Source organism: Centroberyx gerrardi, chromosome 5 (genome assembly GCF_048128805.1).
Source record: "Centroberyx gerrardi isolate f3 chromosome 5, fCenGer3.hap1.cur.20231027, whole genome shotgun sequence".
NCBI classification, from domain to species: Eukaryota; Metazoa; Chordata; class Actinopteri; order Beryciformes; family Berycidae; genus Centroberyx; species Centroberyx gerrardi.
In genome coordinates, this window is record NC_136001.1 from 10,648,916 (window position 1) to 10,669,424 (window position 20,509).

A 20,509-nucleotide genomic window follows, 5' to 3' on the forward strand; every position below is an offset into this window, starting at 1 on the left:
GTTAATGCATCAACGCAACCAACACTGATTCAACAAATTCAGTTTTGAAATAATGTTGATCCAACATCAATGTCCGATGTCAATGTTATTTGATCATTGATTTAACATCAAAAGTAACATTGAGACGATATAAAAATTAAACCTGCCCATGTCAGTCTCAGCTATCTCTGATGTATGTTAGTATTTTCACTGCAAAATGACCCATTTAACAATAATGTAATCTTGTGTATTTTTCTGCTAAAACAAGTGCAAATACGGAGTGAGAGTCATTATGGAGTGAGAAAATTTCAACTTGTCTCCAATACAAATAAACTTGTTTCAAGAATTTTCTACAATCAACTTTTCTTATCTTCTTCTTATATTATTAAACTGCATTGTAAACAAGTGAAATTATGGAACTTGATTGCAGCTTTTTAACTGTAAAAATTATATTTTAAATCACTTGTTAAAGTGGATCTTTTTTGAGTGTTGTGATGAGAAGGATGCATGTAACACTAAGTGGGCCTTTAGATGGTAGATGTGTGTTCCAATCTATTTGCATATACATTTAATGAGAATATGGGTAAAAAGGCACGCCATCTGGTTTATCCTGTCTCTCTCAGCTTTAGTGAAGTGGAAGCACCATCGGGTGTTTACTGTAAACGCCAGTTTGATACACTCTGACATTACTCTCTGATGTCTCTGTGAATATTTTAGACTTAAGTGTGACATGATCCCCTTCTCCTTCAGGAAAGCCATTAAGCTTCAATTCATAGTGTACTACTGTATGTGAGTGAAATCCATCAGAGCCAAATGCCAAGTGATTCCCTTCTGCAGATATGAAAGATTAGATGGAGAAGCATGGTGGAGTCAAAGTGCTACTGTTCCATCGGTGGAAACTATTTTCAGTAAAGTCCTGCCTCTGGTGTTTGTCAAAGCCATGTTCAAGGACCATGGTTATTAGTCAAAGAAAGTTACAAACTTGTAAAGTAAAATGTTGGGCCTGAAAGAAAAGTTAAGACCAGCTGCAGCCTATGGGTCAGAGGTACAAAAACAATGTTCTGCTCGCTTGACGTCTTTCTTGTGTCATATTTGTCCCACAGTGCAAAGCACAAGAAATCAACATCCATTGTGTGATGGATGTTAGGAAGATGTTAAGATGTGATTCAGGGAGACTGCCAGCTTTATGCATCTGGGCCATTGAAATACACAATAATATATAATGGATGGTCATGCATAATGATACAAATTTATTGTTTGAGATATGATACAAGTATGTAACAGCTAAATACAAGTTTAAACTATTTTGGGGCTATAAAAGATTTATGCTTACAGAGTTTGTGAACACTTGAATAAAACAGATCTATATTTTAGGCTATGGTGGATTCCAAAAAGCTTGTTTTCGATCTACAAGCCAAATTTGTGACAATTTAAATGGTCAAATAGACTACAGCTTTTATTTTTTGTACAGGGATTGTCAAACATTTTCATCACAGACCCCCCAATAGACACACATTAGAGCCACAAACCCCTAGTTGTTTTTTTTGTCCCCAGGACCCCCATATGAGAGGGTTTTTGCTGTTGATTTAGTATTGAATTGTAAAACTGTCTACACTGTACGTGGGGACATAATAGTGGTGAGTGCAGCCTACAATTAGATTAGTCATTCTTACACATTCTCCCACTGGGTCAATTTCTAGTGAATTAAACAATAGTGAAATTAACATATTCCTAATTTTCCTGGAGACCCCCAGGGGTCCCCAGACCCTACTTTGAGAACCAGTGATTTAGTGTGTGTGCCTGTGTGTCTGGTCACAGGGATTTTATGAAACGGCATTGTGAGATTTAAGCTGTGACTGGTCTTTGTTGCCACGGCTACTGTTCCCCTGTCAGGTGTCGACTGCTCCTGTGCATCAATAGGAGCAGACCCATGACTGAAGCATCACAAACTGATGCAAAGGTCCCTGGACAAGAGGACATTGGATTGACAGACAGCTGTAAACACCCTCTTGTGTAATAGTGCTGGGGGACGACATGCACACACACACACACACACACATACAGAAAAACACACAGACACTTGCAATCCACTGTTATCAGTGAAGTGTGGTGAGTTGGGCACATTTTTTTGAAGAGTCAAGAAAGTCCACATGAATCAAAATCTCCCTGTGAACATATAGTACCTTCATTCTTTGCATTAAAAAAAAAGCATATACTATGGTTGGGTTCAATTCACTTTCAGTTCATTCAAAGTTATTTCCTCCCTAGCTGTTGTAGCTCATCAGGAAAACAATCTAAACTTGATTTTAGTTTTTTACATTTTATGTACAGTATGTATGTATTTTATGTTAATGTAGTTGTTAAAATAATTTGTATCACATACTTGATTTCTGTGAATTCTGACTGCTTGGTCTCAACTTTAAAAAAAACTTTGAACCATACTTGTACCATTTATAGTTTTTGAGATAAAGAGCTTTTGTTTTTAACACTAGTGAAAATGGATGAGAATTGGCCTCTTTTGCCCTTGACACCAAGGGATTAGAAAGTGACATTTCTTTAAAATTCAACTATTAAAAATCTTTGGCATGAAAAGCTTGTCACATGTAACCTCTTGAGGCATAATTGAGAAGGCTCCATGATTAGCTAATGAATTGCAGCTGCTATTTATGTTTTTGAATCAACTGAATGTGAATTGACCCCAGCCGTGGCATATACCCTGCACACTGTGATGCCTATCACTCACCATCAAACCATCAGAAGGTCCCGGTCCCCTTACACTTGGCTGGCTGGCCACAGTAGAGCGAGGCTAAGTTCTGCTGAAATCAAGATAGTGTGAAGAGAAACGGCATACGAACATAGCTACGCCCTTACGCCCCGAGGACGAGCTCTGACTAACCACGGCTCCCTAACTGTGTCATCTCCCAGCATGAGGAAAAGCAGGCGAGAAAAAGAGAGAGCGAGAGAGACAGAGGAAGAAAGCAGAAATGAAAAGGTAAAAAGGTAGGGGAAAGAGAATCAGAGAAATAGACAGAGAGATAAAGAGATGGCCACTCAACAGAAAAAACAAATATGGCTGTAGGCATAGAGAATACAGAATAATTCAATAGAGAAAAGCTTAGATACACAAATTTGTGACAACTCCCCTCGCTCCCCTCACTCACGTTGTTCGCCACTTGACGAGGAGTGTGGCCTGTCACCCTCAGACTCTCCCCTGACTCGTCAACCGCCAACACACACCTCCCCAGCCTTGCCAACTGCCAGGGCAAATGAGATGGTCGGTTGATCTTGCGGACGGTTTGTATTACCCCCGTGCAACAGAGAAGCTCTACTGCTCCCTCTCAACTGCGCTATTGAAGGAAGTGTTTATGTGGCAATCGGGGTTTAACTTTGCCCTTAGACGCCTGAGTTTGTGTAATTTTCTCGCCACCAGATTTAGTCGCCATCTGTGTGTGGTGTCAGCAACACAGCCTGAACATTTTCTGCCATGTCATTGCAGCAGTGACAGCCTGGCAAGTCGTTCCTTGGAAATTGGAATTGGAAATGTGTTGCAGACATAATTTATTTAGCATTATAAAATGGGAATATATTCACATATGGTGTTGAGAGTTACAGAAGAAAAAGGGGCTTTTAGTTACTTCTTTAACCCATAACAACTCAATGCATATATTTTGTACCAGTTTTTCCAAGCATTACAAATGTAAACATTTTATACCTTCAAAATCCTCATGAAACTCATATTGAGCTGTACAGTCAAACCTTCAGTCAAAAGCTAAGACATTAAACTTCAGCATGAAAAAAAGCTGTCAATCCAGTGAATCACTATGTAAACAAAGCTCATAGTGGGACAACAGTGTTCCATCAGGGGGCGCCATCCAGCAATTTTGTTTGGGCCTTTAATAGAGTTTAAGAGGAAAACTTATTGTAACACTTATTACATCATACATGCATTTTTCCCTCAGTAAGTTAACATATTTCAAATTGATGATTGTAATTTCGCTGTAGTTCTGGAGATATTAACAGAGGGACTTGCCATGAATCTTCATCACATTTGAAATTACGTTACGGGATCAAAATCCTTGTTGGGTAACCCACCACCCACACACGCCATTTCCTCGGACTCGACTAATCTCATTTATCTCTGGTGCAATCCCTTTAGTTTTGGGACAGCGAACTGAGTGGCCAAGCTACAGTGTCACGTCATCATTCACTCTCTCTCTCCCTCTCTTTCTCTGTCTCTCTCTGTCTCACACACACACAAAATAGATGTGTGCAGAGGAACAGAAACCAAGGACGGCCTTTGCACCCAGCAGCCCCCAGGCTCTGTGGAACAGTGCTAGTGGAAAGGGCAAAGCGACTGGCTTTCCAGGAGAAGTCTCTGCCTTTGCCCTGGGTCTGGCAACTGTGAGCATGTCCGAGACACACACACACACACACACAAAAAAGGGGGAATATAAGTGCCGCTCATGACAGCACACAATAGTACAGGAGGCACAGATGGACCCATGAGGCTAAGATTAAGAGAACATCTGTTTCTCATGTAACTCTCTGGCTATGGTGTAGTTACTACAGCAACAACAGGACTGCACTCCTGTTTCAGTGAGGCAGGAGCCCTCAAACATAGGTAGACAAGGGTTAGACATGTTTACAGAACTGTGGGCAACAGGGAAATTACAAAGCAAGACCATAAACCAACAGCATGAGCTCAAAAATGGTTAACTTTTTATATACTGTTTCAATGGCTCTGCATCTTTAAGTTTCATAGCCTTCAACACCGTATTTAAGTGTTCAATATTGCAATTCTCAACACATACATTGCTATTTCAAGCATATTTTTCTGTGCTCCCCTACTTAGACTGAGAATATTTCCCAGTATCCATGCACTTAACTCAAAATAGGCCCATTAATGAATGCTTTGGTTGTGAGTAATCTGTCATACAAATGACCAGAAATACATGGTGGACAATTTCAAGCAAATTTAAATGTCAAGCATAGATTTCTCAAAAGACATCAGCAGCACTTGCACATACTTAAACATTGCACCAGAACACTATTTTCACTGCAGTATGCAGTTTCCTGTTAGACCTGGTACACATAGTATTTTCAAGTAATTTTGTTGTTTGTGTTTAATGTCAGTTTATATTATGATGGATGCTCAGTGTCAGAGTGCATCTTTTTCCACAGCCAGCCATTACAACAGTAGCCAAATCATATCAAGCTAACTTGCTACTAAGATATGTATACACAGTGCAAATAACTCTTTTCAGAACATAATCTACCCCAGATTTTAATTTTCATCATAGCTGTAGGGTTTATAAGCATAAACATGCAAGAAAATGACTGTGTATGTGAAAAATGCCCTAGTGTTTCCCATGCTATTCCAAGAGTGCTCTTTTTCTTTTTTTTTTACACTCAATGTCAGATTGAATTTACAAACACCCCCAATAAGACTTAACTGAAAATGCTGCCTTGTGATTGTTGCACTGTGAAATGGGCTGGCAGAGCTGAACGGCATCCTGTACCGGGCTGACATGCGTTTTGAAGATGGTCCACTGGTAAAATACGAACTGAAAGCACAGTATACCGCTATAGTGAATAATGCAGTAACTCTTACATCGATCCATAAGAAATGGTTCACCGCAAAGTTCATCTGTTTCACTCTCACTGAGGATCTGCTGGGGAAACTGGGTCTAAAATCCTCCACGGATCGGCCACAAACCACCGCAAAGAGCCCATTGTGAAGATGTCACACATTCGGTGCGCTCAGTGACGGCAGCAGTCCTTGGGGTTTAGGCACATGCAAAAATAGATCCGCTTTGATTGACAGGCAGAACTACAACCAGGGATTTTCATTGCGTGCCGTGATTCACATATTCAAGTAACGGATCGCCCTGTGAATGCGTGTGATAGCTGATAGTTGTATTGTAACCTATTCAGCGCTGCTGGCTGTATCAAATTTTACTTGCAGAGTTTATGGGGACATGTAAACGTGCCAGATGAATTGTGATCTGCTGATCGTGGGACGTAGAAGTCACATGAAGCCTAATGACCTTATCAACCGGCAGAAGGACAGGGTGATTGACAGACCTTCCTGTCTGACAGCTGCCTGCGAGACCCCAGCAGCTGAAGCAGAATGATGGCTCTCCTGGATGGGAACAGGAGATGCTGCATGACCCTGCATATTTCATCACGGAGCGAGTTTCCGAGGATGTGAGGACCGGTCTTGACCGCTCACATCAAAAGGAAACCCACGATCCTTTTAGTCAGGAATCGTGTTTTGACAGGCCAAAGACAAATCACAGCTATTACATCAGCCAGAGGTCGGCTCCTCCTAGTCATATCTGCTCCATCTGAGGCCGGGATGTTAGTTATGTTTTAACCCAGCCGTACATCATCAGCTGTGTTTTGATTCCCTTCTTAGGCAGCGAATATTAAGCTGTTTCCCTGTAGCTCAGAGCAGGCCTCCTCTTCAGCGTTTCACTTCTCTGTCACACAGATGAAGCATAAAGACAGCGGTGGTATTTTCAAGCATTTCAAATGTCAATCACCAAGATTTCCCGAACGGTATTTACAGCACTTAGGCATCCTCAAACATCTTGCCAGGAGACTATTTTGTCATGTCCACAGCTGCACACACCACACATCATCACTAATGTGTCCCCAGCACAAGCACAAGGGTCAAGAGGTGCAGCTGAGAGATGGCTTGGAATGATGACATCATTAGCTCTGCGCCACTGGGCAGCGTGACGGCAGGCAGAGGGCATGCAGGGTGGCACTGCAGGGTGGAAGGACAAAAATAACACGAGTGTAAATTTCTCCCTCCTCCGCTCCAGCCACCAGAAACAAACTTGCATTCGCCATCAAACTGCACATCTCCATCACACACTGAGAGAGCGTCACATCGTGCCTGGCAGTGGAGCCGCATCCTCAGCTTGAAACTGTGTTGCATCCAAGAGGAATGTGGGAAATCCAAGGTTAAGAGTGTTTATACTGGCAGCTACATGAGATATGTGCTTCTGAATTAGACAGGGGCGTCTGCGTAGGGCGTTCAGACAGAATACATAATTTCATTCAAAGGCACATTAACTTTGAGACAGCTAATGAAAGAGAGAGAAACACAGAGAGAGAGAGAGAGAGAGAGAGAGAGAGAGAGAGAGAGAGAGAGAGAGAGAGAGAGAGAGAGAGAGAGAGAATTTCAATCGGTGCGAGTTGAAGCGGGCGGAGATAGTTGCCAAGGAGATAAGTCCTGCAAGCGTGAGGTGTGACTTATGCGTCACTGATTTATTCATTTAGTATCCCTGCCTCCTTCCTCAATTTATCTCATTCCCTCCTTCCTCCGACGTCAGACCTCACACGACCACAACAGCATCTTGTTTCACCCCTCCCTCCACCCCCAACACACACACACACACACACACATGCAATGTCACTGTGGAGAGGAAGAGGTGGGGGTCTTGCCTGTTTTCCTTTTCCTAGATCATCGTCAAAGTCATGGCTTCACATATGATGAGTGGGAGAGACTATTTTTGAGTGACACCAAAGACATCTCCCTCCTGTTCACAGCTAGTCAGCAAGTGTAAGGATGTTCTGTCAGCACATGCCATGTCGAGCAGCCACAAGCGCACACACACACACACTTGGAGGATTGTGATGACATTTGAGCTGAGTGTGGCATGTCACCATTTTTTCAAATTGGCCATGAAAGCCATATTCTAGCAGGTGATGGTTGGATTCAGTCCAGGGTGACATTCAGAGTCTGCATCAATTAGTAGATTAGACATGCATGAATGCGCACGTGCACACACATGCACTCAAATGCATGCACACATGCACATGCATAAACATATATACACAAACATATGGACATGCCTCCCCCACTATCCTGTGCTGTGTTAGAAGTATGCAGGGAAGGACACAAAATGATCGCACCCCTACTGGAGAGTTATCCATAGATAATCAATCAAATAAGCACATAAGATGCTCTATGTTTTGTTTGAGGCAACATAATGTGAAAACACGTGAGATTCAAACCCACATGGTATTGTTTATTGTTTGTTTATTGTGGATCGCCATTAGTCGACGCACAAGCGACAGACTAGTCTTCCTGGGGTCCACTTAAAATATCAAAGCAAGACAAACATGTATAAAAAATAAATAAATAAATAAAATAAAAATTACCAATTACAACAAGACAACAGTTACTACCATAATTACAAGAAAAGTAATAATATGACATACAGAGTACTTCAAACAGCGAGAGACAATTCATTGAAATCACGTAACACTGAATACAATACAGAACTCTAAACTAAAAACCCAGTTCACAAATTATAAAATGCAACAGATGAATACAATGGCCGGAGTTTGGATAACAGACTGAATAGTAGCAATAGGTATTACCACACCAACACTAGGTTATCACAGTCACATGACCATGTAAGTCACTATGCAGTTGTTCTCAGTATAAATCCCACTCCGTGAAATTTTGATATTGGATTAATTGATTACTCTATGAACCATTTCTTGGGGATCAAAAGGCATCAGAATTCAGCCTGTCAGTTGCTGTAGGCTACTGTTCTGTCAGAGGGCATGTTATTTTGAAAAGCTAGCTGTAGGCTATCCAGACTGCAGACTGGGCATTTGTAACCTTGAAAAAATTTTGCAAAACTGCATTTTTTTTTTTTTTTTTTTACCCCCAAACGTGTAAATAAGGGTGTCAATCCAATAAACGTTTGCTTGTGCTAAAAGCAAAAAAAAATGTGGCATGACAAGGAAATAGCCACGTAATTGTACTGGGACATTTCAGGGACGTGACAGGACACAAAGGACACGGGACAGGAAGGGACACAGCAGCCACCTAATGGTACACGATCCTCATTGCACAGGATAAGACACTAAATTACACGGGCTAAGACACTGCACCAGACAGGACACAAAATGGTCAAACCCCTACTGCAAACCCCCTCTAAAAAGTCCCCATGATTTGAACTCCAATGAAGAAAAAATTCAGTGGAGAGAGACGAATGTCCCCATCAATTCTGCTCCAATCTAATGGATGTCTCCCAAGGAGCCACAGCGAGAAGTTCTGCAATCACTCATGCATCCCTCCCTTATCATTCACAACACCTTCCTGCCTGGCAAATGTCAGCGAGTCATAGCCTGACCAGATTCTTTAGTGTGTGTGTGTGTGTGTGCACTGTGTGTGTGTGTGTGTGAGTAGGGGGCGTTGAGACATCTGAGTGTGAGATGGATTGAAGCTATGATGTGGAGGCAGCAGGATAGCGAGGGTAGAGCGGACAGCTACCGTGAAACGTCTCCCTCTGCCCATATTAGTCAAAGCAATTCAATCTATCATTCTCCTCTCCCCTCCTCGCCTCCACACCTCAGTTGTCACTCTGTCCTTAAGGGCGTGATGGATGGAGTCGACTTGCTGTTTATTCCAACTCCATGAAAGAAGCAAAGCAGGGTAAAAACAAAATGCACAAATATTATAATCCTGTTTGTTTTATCCTACTTGTGGTACCAGATGGGTGGGGTTTACCGCACCAGGACAATTCAGATACTGTCAGTCAAGCTGTCAAAGAAAGACAAGTAAACTAAAAGTAAACTAAATTCAAATAGTCCAGTATTTCTGGCTCTCATTGTATGCAATGAGAGCCAGAAATACTGGACTATTTGAACCCCATCCCTGCTTCAAATATTTGTGTTTCCTGAATTTCCCCAAGGGGATCAATAAAGTGCTGTCTTATCTTTCCATAGGTCCATTAGGTTAAAACAAATGCAGAATTGTTTGCAAATAAGCCTGTCTGCTCAAGACAAGCCAATTTAAGTGCATTTAACAAAACAGATTGACAGTGCTTTAGAGAGCAAAAAAGCCTTAAATTCAGATTAAAAAAATATGTCAGATAAGAGCAAAATATCACATTGTCCTCATCAAAATGTCTACCCACAGAGGCTGATCCACAACTTTTATACTATTTCCCAAAAATTATATGCACATCTCTGGCAACATATTTCACACACCATTTTTCATTTTTGTTTTATGTGGTGCATCCACCAGCTTGAGTCAAGGTGCAATCACAAAAATGACACAAGATGATTCGGATGAAGGCCTTTGACGGCAGAAATGTTGTGCTTTTAATGGAACTTTAATAAAGCTATGCTATTTTTAGAGTCACGCCTCATCTCCATGTTCACACACAATTTTTCACACATATGTAGTTTTGCACTCCTGTCATGTATCTTGTAGACATTGTGAATGCACATGCACCACTGTAATAGAGACAATGGAAAAAAACAATCCAACTTCTTGTTTACTCAGCTCAGTGGTTGGATATCATTTATCCATACTAGACTAAATGGTTAATAGTCTCTGGTAAACCTTTATTAAAGAGAAAGATCCAAAGTCTGCCAAGTAGTCAGTGACTCCTACACTGCACATCATCACATGTGATCCTGATGTCACTCACCTGTAGTCGCAGATGGAACGGTGTGAGTGTCATATTTATACTGTCTTCCAATCAGTCATTTGAGAGAATGTAGTGATAACCGCTCATGTAATGTCACACGGGAGGAGATTAAAGGTGAACTGTGACCTTTGCTGGATTATGGTCCGACCCCATAATCTACTGGGACTTCAGGACGCACCTCGCTGCCTCTTAAAAGATTCCTTCAGTGTCTCTGCTTGACCAGGGGAGAGCAGGGGAGATATTACCTCGGTGCTGCTGACATTTATCTGCCTGGTTTGATTGATGTCCCGATGCCTCTTGTTTCTCCTTGAAGCCCAATTTCAGTTTCATTTTGTTTGTTGACAAATTTCATCAGCTCAGACTAGACAATAGTGGATAAACTGTGAAATTTTCAGGTTAGGCTATTCAAGTAGAAATGTTCACACTCTCTCTGCCCGCTCTCACAAAATAGAGGAAAATTGCAAGCCGTCTAGACGAGGAAAGGACCTTGGAGGGGAACGTGCCCTAAAGGGAGAATGACCAGTTATCATACACTGCCCCCCTGTGTTCAAATGTGTTGCTCAGCCCGTCTTTGTCAATGCCAGTCTAGCGAGGATGCCCTATAAATACAATATATTCATCAAGACAATTTATATAATGTAGTCATAATTACCTTTCCAGAGGAGGTTATGTTTTCACCCTTGTTAGTGTGTCTGTCTATCAGGAAGATATCTCAAGTCTCAAGAATTTATGGGCTGATTTCCATGAAATTGTGTGGACAGATAGGCCTTGAGCCAAGAACAATTGATTAGATTTTGGTGGTGATCTCGATATGGGATTTCTGCCATTACACAATTATCATTTTTTAGCCATAACCATGAAACTAATGAGATAGAGACTTGATTCCAAATCCTAAGGACATGTTTGCAGGATCAAGAAATCAATTTAACGCAAAATTTAAATGATACGGATGATATCTGTGGGTGTTACAGCAAGTTAGAGAATTGTTCAGCAATCCAGAGGTTTGCGCTCTCCTGCTAGTTCCTTGCTGAAATCAAGGGGCAAAGCCAGCCGCAGGAATCGGCTCGCTGTTCCCTACGGTTTCAATGAGGAATGTGAACAATGCTAACAGGCCGTTCAAGGGAGACTGAAGGGCAGATGTAGAATCTTTTTCCCCTAATCTGGCGAGTGTCCAGTGAAGAAAAACAACTCCATTTGAAAGTCTCAAAATGTCCCTCCCTTGGCCAGCAAAGCAGCATTGAAAGAGTAAAGAGCCAAGCCTTCAAGCCCTCGTGTCAGTCATCCTCTCTGCTGGAGTTTCCTTGAGCAAGACACTGAATCCGAACTAGCTCTGTGGTCACTGGTCTGTTCTGACCTCTGACCGCCCTGTTGAGGAGGCATGCAAAAACAGAATTTCCCTATGGGGATTAATCAATCAATCACATTATTATTTTTATTCATAGTATTTGGTGGCATAGCATATTTCCCACCATAAATCACACTGGTTTTATTTCCACAAACTATTTTCCTTTTGCTTGGATCATAAATGCCTTTTTGGTCAATCAAAATACTTTTTCTTTAGTTCATAAACAAGAGACCACAATATACAGTCATTCATACACATATAGACAAGAGGAAAACAATATATAAAATAGATAGATATTAAAAAGATATGTTGGTGTGCTACTTATTGTGAGTTTGGAATAAAAGAATAGTAACACAACTACTGATGACGCTTGGATACTAACTTGGTAAAGGAAGGTATGGAGAGGATCCAGGTTCAAGCCCCTGTTAGGGTTAGGGTAACCCTAACCACCCTACCAGCTCCAGGGCTGCTGTTCTGCAGCTGTTGTAACAGGGTTCTGTAGCTGACCTCTGAGTAGAGGGAGTGCAAGCAAAAACAGATTTTAGTACTGTACTGTTTTCTGTATGTTTGATCAAGTTAAACACAGTTAGCTTGTATTGTGTTATTTAAGGAAGAGAATTCTAAATACAAGAAAAATCAAATGCCAGTGTTTCCCCCAGGATTTTAATCTTGTCAGATTGGAAAAGCCTCTGTAAACAACATTTACAATCATAGGACACTGCAATTCTCCAATGAAACCCAAATTAATGAAATTATTTTAGGGTTAGCTGCTCATTAAGGCAGGATGATGCAGATTTTACAGACTACTGTAGAGAGGTAATGCACACCAAAAAATATTTTTGTAGAGAGGTGCTGATCACTGGCGGTAAACAGAAGAAAAAGTGTTGCACACTCCAGCTCCATAGAAAATACTCTTTAGTTGATAACCTTGCAGCCTTCTTCTACATCAAGTAAAAGCAACCAAGCCCTGGTACAATATATAGACCAGCAACACCTGATGGTAATCATGCAATCAGGCTAAACCAGTCAGGGTGAAGTAGGAGGCCCCAGGCCAATCAAATTACTTACTTATAAAAACAATGACAGATGTAATAATAAACAGATATATACACACATCAAAAATACATAGGTCAGTAACATTATAGAATAAACAAATTGATAAATTACATATCTATATGTAATTTATCATTTGTTTATTTAAGGTGTTGCTGGTCTATATAGTTTACCTTTGATCTAGAAGAAGGCCGCAAGGCCGAAACATTATCAACTAGAAGGGCACTCGGAGAGCGCAGACCTCTGCCAAGGCCAATAGTCCAGTCTTCTACGAATTGCTTGTTCGTGAGTCGGATCCGGATACGCTCCAAAATTTAATGGGTTCTTCCCTGGCCCATGCTACACCCTTCTACGAAGTTTCACGAAAATCGGGCCAGTAGTTTTTCCGTAATCCTGCTGACAAACAGACAAACAAACAAACGGCACCGAAAACACTAGAAGGGCACTCGGAGAGCGCAGACCTCCGCCAAGGCCAATAGTCCAGTCTTCTATGATATGCAAATGTGCAAGCGCAACCAATATATGGATCCGCTCCAAAATGTAATGGGTTCTTCCTTGACCCATGCTACACCCTTCCACGAAGTTTCACGAAAATCGGGCCAGTAGTTTTTCCGTAATCCTGCTGACAAACAGACAAACAAACAAAGAAAAAGACAAACAAACGGCACCGAATACATAACCTCCTTGGCGGAGGTAATTAAAGAGCATTTTCTATGGAGCTGGAGTGTGCAACACTTTTTCTTCTGTTTTCTCAGGTTTTACAGACTGCCACCCCAGAAGCTGTTGAGCAGAATCATCGAGTGCCAGAACAAGTATTGCAAGAGCAATATCAGCCTGATGTTTTGACAAACCAATATGAACCCAAACCACTGCCCCAGTGGTTCTCAACCATGTGCCATTGAGGCCTAAGAGTCTGCAGGTTTTCACGCCAACCAAACCCTACAGCAGCTGATTTCATTCTACATTTACACACCTTCAACCAGAGAGGAGGGCCTAATCAGTGAAATCAGCTGCTGTAGTGATTGGCTTGACTCTCAGGTCTTGATGGCACATGGCTGAGAACGACTGCACTGCCCTCAAATACAGAGGAGAGATAAAAAAAAATCTCTCTTTATCCTTCAAACATACAACATGCTCTATATATTATTTGAATATGCTGCTCTGTAAGACTATGAATGAGATTGAGATCTTATTTTGTTTAATGGAATCAGAAATGATCTCCTTTGATCCTCGGTCGCATGCCTGCAAATCTAACACAGACACTGAAAACAACACTGCGAACACAATGAAGTGAATGAATTAATACCTATAGGCAAGAAACACAATGTAATGCTGAACCTCTGTCACTAGATGGCGGGCAAGGTCTATTCTTTCAGCAGCTTCCACGACTTGCCCAGATGCACATTATTTAACCACGTCAGCTCAAACTGGGTTAACAAAACATGTACTGACCATGGATTTTCAGCACAATACAGTTTTCTAATGCGCTTTTTTTTTTCCCCTCATAATCTGGGAAAGAGCAGGGCAAAATGGCGCCTGCGGGTGCGCTTGACTGAGCATGGGCAGTCTGTGCCGTCAGTGTGCGGCAGGCAGGAGGTTTCTGAGGTCCTAGAGTTCACAGTGCTATATAGGTCAGACGGACCAGGTCAGATACAGGCCTGTCGCCTCCACAGCACCTCACTTCCCATTATGTGCCATGCGCTCTCATGCGTCCCCACCCCTCTGCCCTCCGTGCCACCCTCCTCCTGCTGGAGACGGAGATGTAGCTCAGACCTAAAACACAGTAAGCATTTCAGTGTAAAGGGGAACGATATTTCCTCTGGTTCCGCCCCTGACACGATGTGGCATCTGCGGGTTGTGTAACTCAATGGGAAGGGAATTAAGAAGAAAAGAGGTTCAGGGACTCTAAAAGCAGTCACTAAGAGTTCACATGTCTCTTTCTATCCCAATGAAAACGCTGGATCTGTACTTTGATGTTTGCACTCTAAAGCCAGACTCAAATTCGATTTTGATTACCATAATTCTTGTCTAGAACATGGACATGTGCTGCACAAATGTCATTCTCACACACATTCTTCTGTTTTATAGACACTTTTTACTTTAGTTAGTTTGCACACCGTAGTTTGATAGGGAGTGATCATCTTATGCATGAATATTCATATCAATCAGTCATTAAAATGATTTTCATTTGCAATTTGCTAAACATTCCACACCTGTAATGTCACGTTAAGGAACAAGAGGACACTCTTTCCTGGCAGTTTTTGAGTATGGAGCTTGGCATTTGCTTATCATTAATAACAATTACAACATCATTTTTGACTTTCTTTGATTTCGCTCTGACTGGCAAGCTAGAACTGTACCTCTTTCTTTTTACAACCAAGGCCCACATTAACCTCTTATTTACCTGCTGGTGCGCATTAAGCAGAGGCTGAGTCCAGTTAAGGTTGGATGTAATTCTCCAAACCGCAAGCCCAGATGTCCAGATTTCTTGGACGCATTAATTCATCAATCCGAGCAAAGGGCTTTTTAGCAGTCTGTGCTGCATTAGCCACTGTCTCATAACTCTCTTAAAATCTGGCTCCTGGGGTCGAAGTTCTGAGCTCCTTGCCAATTAAGGGCAGTTGTATGGTAAGCAGATCCATTCCCCCTGTGCCCAGAGGAATCACTATGTCTTATTTCATTCCAATTCCACTTTCCATCATGTTCTCAGCTGGACATGATGGGAATGGCTTGTGACAGTTCTGACCCATTTGTAGGTCTTTTCTACACAACATGCACCGGTGAACTCTTCCTTACTCACATTCGCCCTATTGCCCCGCGAAAAACTCTGTGGCCACATCCAGTTTTTTTTAGTTTTTTTTTAATCTCTCAAGCCTGCAGCCGGCGTCCTGCCTCCCAGACTGCCTGGTGATCGGGGGACGTTTGCTGCAACACAGACAGAGACACAGGCAGAACAGCACCAACCAACCTGATGAATTAGCATTAGTCCTCATACTGTAATAACATAAAATAACAGAGCATGTGCCATTTAGCGGTGCCATGAGCGCATACATTTTTAGCATGGGTGGCCCCCAGTGCGTGTCAAACCCTTCACCCTGGCATTGTTGGTGGCACACTCTAGACACCGGGGTTCAGCTGTAGCACGAGTACCCTTGTTCATTTCCTCATAGCATACACATAAATGTGACTAGTGACAAGTGACTAATTACATTTACTCACATTACTGTAATGGAGTAGCTTTTTTGTGTACTTTTTTTAAATCAGTAATTTTACTTTTATTTAAGTATGTTTTTACTGAATTATTGTATTTCACTACATTTTAAATCACAGTCATTACAGAGTTTGAATTTTGTAGCTCTCCATAAGCATAAATAATAAATAAATCATAAATTGGCCAATTGTGGAGCCATTCACAGTGAACGGTTAGTCGGCAAAAAGACACATCTGGCTTTACTTTGTTTATGCACTTTAATTTGCAATCTAAAATTGTTCTAATTAAAAGAATCTAGTTTGAACTCTGTCCTCTCTTTTCTTTTAGAATTGCATGGAAAAGATAAAATGTTCTCTTTTCTAAAAACGAACTCAGTAACTTTTACTCCGTGTACATTTTAAATGAGCTACTTTTTACTTTTACTTAGGTAGATTTTTACACCAGTAATTTTGCTTCTAGTTGCTTTGCTTCTAGTAAAATATCAGCAAAGTAACAATACTTCTACTTGAGTAGGACATTCTTTCTTTCGTTCTTTCCACCACTGGTTATTTGTGTTGTACTTCAGACTTGAAAGCGGGGTGGCTGAGACGGGCACAGGGGCGTAGCTAGGAATTATGGGCCTTGGGGACTCTGGGCCCTCCTCCACTTTCCTCTCGCAAACTTCTGTGTTCACCTCCACTCATCTACTGATCAATTATTGGACACATTATCGGAAATGATGGGTTTTGGGCTCTACCCAGTAGCTGAAGAAACAGCTACTGTTCGACGTGTAATCAATCACATAACACCCTGCTGTAATCTCCCTCACACTCTCTTTTCCTCCCTCAGTTGTATGTTATGATCCCACAAGCCTCTCCCAACCTGTTCCCATGTTCGGTGGTGCTGGGCCCAGAGTCATCACAGTTACCACGGCGTAAGAAGGGGGGGGGGGGTACTTACGGGTGGTCGAGACGAGAAGTAGAGAGAGTTTGGCATGCCAGCGGGGTCTTCCCACTGAACTCCTGAACCCCCCTCTCCCGCTCCTGGGGTAAACCTTTTAACACACGCGCCATTCTCCGCCAGGTCATGCTGAGGTCTCCAGCCTTTCACACGTCTGCCGCTAATGAGGTTTCAAAATCTCAGAGGAAGGTGAGGGGAGTCTGACCTCCACTCAAGAAACTGAGCTGTGGAGAGACTGCAGCGCTGTGGTCAAATCACTTCTGACATAAAACCACAGAACAATGTGCAGCAGTCTGGCTCTGGGGATACACTGAGGAAAGTGACGCTAGCAAAAATGTTAATTTTTACTTCAAAAATTATCTAGGCAGTGATTTGCCTAGATATGATCAACTATTTAGGTAAGTCTGTTGTTATATATTCTGTTTGCAGCATATTTGTGGGTTGTGATAGTGTTTATGTATGTCATTGTAGTAGATTTTTTTCTTTACTGTGAGTGTGTGTATTTTTAGCATGGGTGCCTGCCGTGGGAATCAAAATCTTAACCCTGACTGTTTTGGTGCCATGCTAAATCCATTGAGCTATGCAGCAGTGTTTACTATTTCTTAAAAACATTTTTTGGATTTACTTAAAATACTAAAATGTAGAACTTGAATTACTTATTTGAGTAATTTCTTGAAGTATATTTTGTCTGTGAGCTGGAAACAAATGTCCTGTTTGTGACATTTGTAACTCAGAGGACTCTTTTCCCTTTTTTAATTTTTTTATTGCAGACAGAATTGCTCATCACAACCAAATCTACTACTATAATCTCTCAGTAAATGCAATGCTTTTGTAGCTATTGAACTGTAAATTCTGTGAAATGTGGTCCCTAAAAGTTTGATGAAATATTTGAATATTTCAGTTAGCAATTGATTGAAAACTAAAACTCTTGAATAGATTTGTGGTTAAGTATTTTATAAACAATGAATTTCTTGACTAGTATATTATAATAATAAGAATAGTAATAATAATAATAATAATAATAATAATAATAATAATAATAATGACAATAAATTCATTGAAAATGCTACTGTAAAATATTTATTGTTGCAAAATGAAAACCATTTATTTTATAATGATATGCTATTAACATAGCTGTTAGGCCTGTGAATAGTCATGTCAAAAAATCTTACAAAATAAACGTAATAATTTCAATAATAATTTATTTTATGCAAAAAAATTAGCAGTGGCTACATTTTGCTCATGCTTGTGTTACCACTTAATCAAACATAAACAACTTGCAGGCCAAAGCACCACTGGAACAAAAAAACTGAATTATACTTTTCAAATAACAAATAAAGTAAAGGAAATAAACCATTCAACACTTTGTTATAACAGATCTCTTTTTTTATTGAGGAGAGTCAAGTTGGGCTTTCCATTTTTAGAAAATAAACCAATGACAATATTACAAATAATGAAATTGTTACATCATTCACAGGGTTACAGTCAATATACATTTATACAGAAATACAGGATTTTCCCACGTAAGTCACAGTGGTCTGAACCGGCACTGGTCGATAGCGCGGGCTGCAACGGGCCTGCGCTTACCAACAGCCAGAGTGGGTGGGGTGGGGTGGGGCGGGGGGCAACATAGGGGAACACTGGGTCATGGGGAACATGGGCCTAGCGGTTAGAAAGACCATCCAACAGCGGGAAGGTCACAGGTTTGATCCCGGCAACAGCCAACATGCGTCCATCAACAGCCTGCTGAAAGTCCTGGAGTGAGACACTGAACCCTCCGCCTGCTCCAGCACCGAAGGTCTCTCTGGATGATCGCGTCAACGCCTAACAATGTAAATCCAGCAGTGGGAAACTACTTCCGACCACCACAGCAGCAGAGGGAGCCCTGGTGCTTCACGCCGGAGCCGTTACACAGGAGCCATTTTCTATGCGCGCCGTCTGCCACAGAAGGAAGGCGGATCTCTGCTCTGACCGTAACTTGGGCGGCGTTCAAACGCAGCCCAGTGGGTATAGCCTGGCACAGCTTGTGTTTATGCACACTATCATGTAACTGTAACACTGAGACTTAACGGTCTTCCTCCGTCCTTCAAAAAAATTGGCACGCGGTGAGGGGGTAGGGTTGTCTGTGCTCAAAGTGCAGTGAATCAACACCTCAGAATGGTTTTGCTTTTGCTTCACAAATGTAAGAAGAGAAAGAATATTTCGCTGATAATTTGAGTTGGCGTACGTTGTGTGAAACCGTAGTCTTGACCGCACTGCATCTACATCATTTCCAAAGGGAGGAGTTATTTGAGAGACGTCTTACAACTATAGGGAGACTGAAATCTGCATGTGTAGATACCACATTTTTGATCTTTTTGCCACTATATTGAAATCTTACAATAACACTAACGATCGTGGCTGTTGTGAAATAAAAGTTAAAGAAGCACTACTCTTTTTGGAAAGTGAATTGCAGAAAAGAACTGCTTAGAACAGCGTAAATAAGCAACTGAAATAATAGGGCATAACTACTTTCTGTGCATACAAATTTTGAACTCGATTTATAGTGGATGCAAATTTACCAGTGATCCAATGTAAAGATATCACTGACTCCACATCTGCACAGTGAAAACCGAAAACAGTTCTAATACTGTAATGGCCATTAATTTCACTCCAAAGAAATATTCGGTCAGATTTTAGAAAGGCGATAAAAGGCATAATCCCCGAATACATATACTGAAAAAATACTATTAATCCTCAAATTGAGTGAGAATACATTTTAGAAATATGCCTACCGTAAGAGCCATACCAGATAGATTAATAATTACTTGCTTTCTATACATATTCAACGGTTTAGCATTGAATTTCCAGGGCTCACGGCTTAGGCTTTGGTGTGTAAAATAGTGGCTGCTCTGCTCTTTAAAGAAACGCTAAATCCCTTGAAACAAATGATAGAGGTACAGCACCTTCTTCTTCTTCTCCCACTGCTCAGGGTGAACTGTAAGGATAAACAAAGTTGTTTTGTGCCATGAAGTTCAAAAGATATATAAATACTTTACGGAGTGCTTTCAGCTTTCCAGAGAGGAGTTTTACAGTCAGACATTCCGCATTCAGTCAAAAGGTTGTTTTTTTTTAAACTCGAGTCCTTATGAAGAAATGGAAAGCAACAAACTACTCTTTCAGAAGGGATTCAACAACGCTAAAGTATTCTCTCAGTGGAGACAATATAATATCAACAATATCTGCAGTATGCAACATAAAATCAACCTCACCACTATTGTATGTCCAGCAATTAGTATGTCTGTCCACCCACCTCCCTTGCTATAAGCGAATGAACATTTCAGACAGTTCCTTGAAGCAAAGTTCAAGGATAATCACTTGATTAATAACTCAAAGTGTTGGCAGCTTCCATGGACGAGCATCTAAATGAGCTTTAATGGAGACAGAGGGAAGACTTGCATGTCAGTCTTGAGCACAAGCATCCGCCTTGTGTACAGCTTAGCTTGATTTCCCGAACAAAAGTAACTGCGAGTGTTT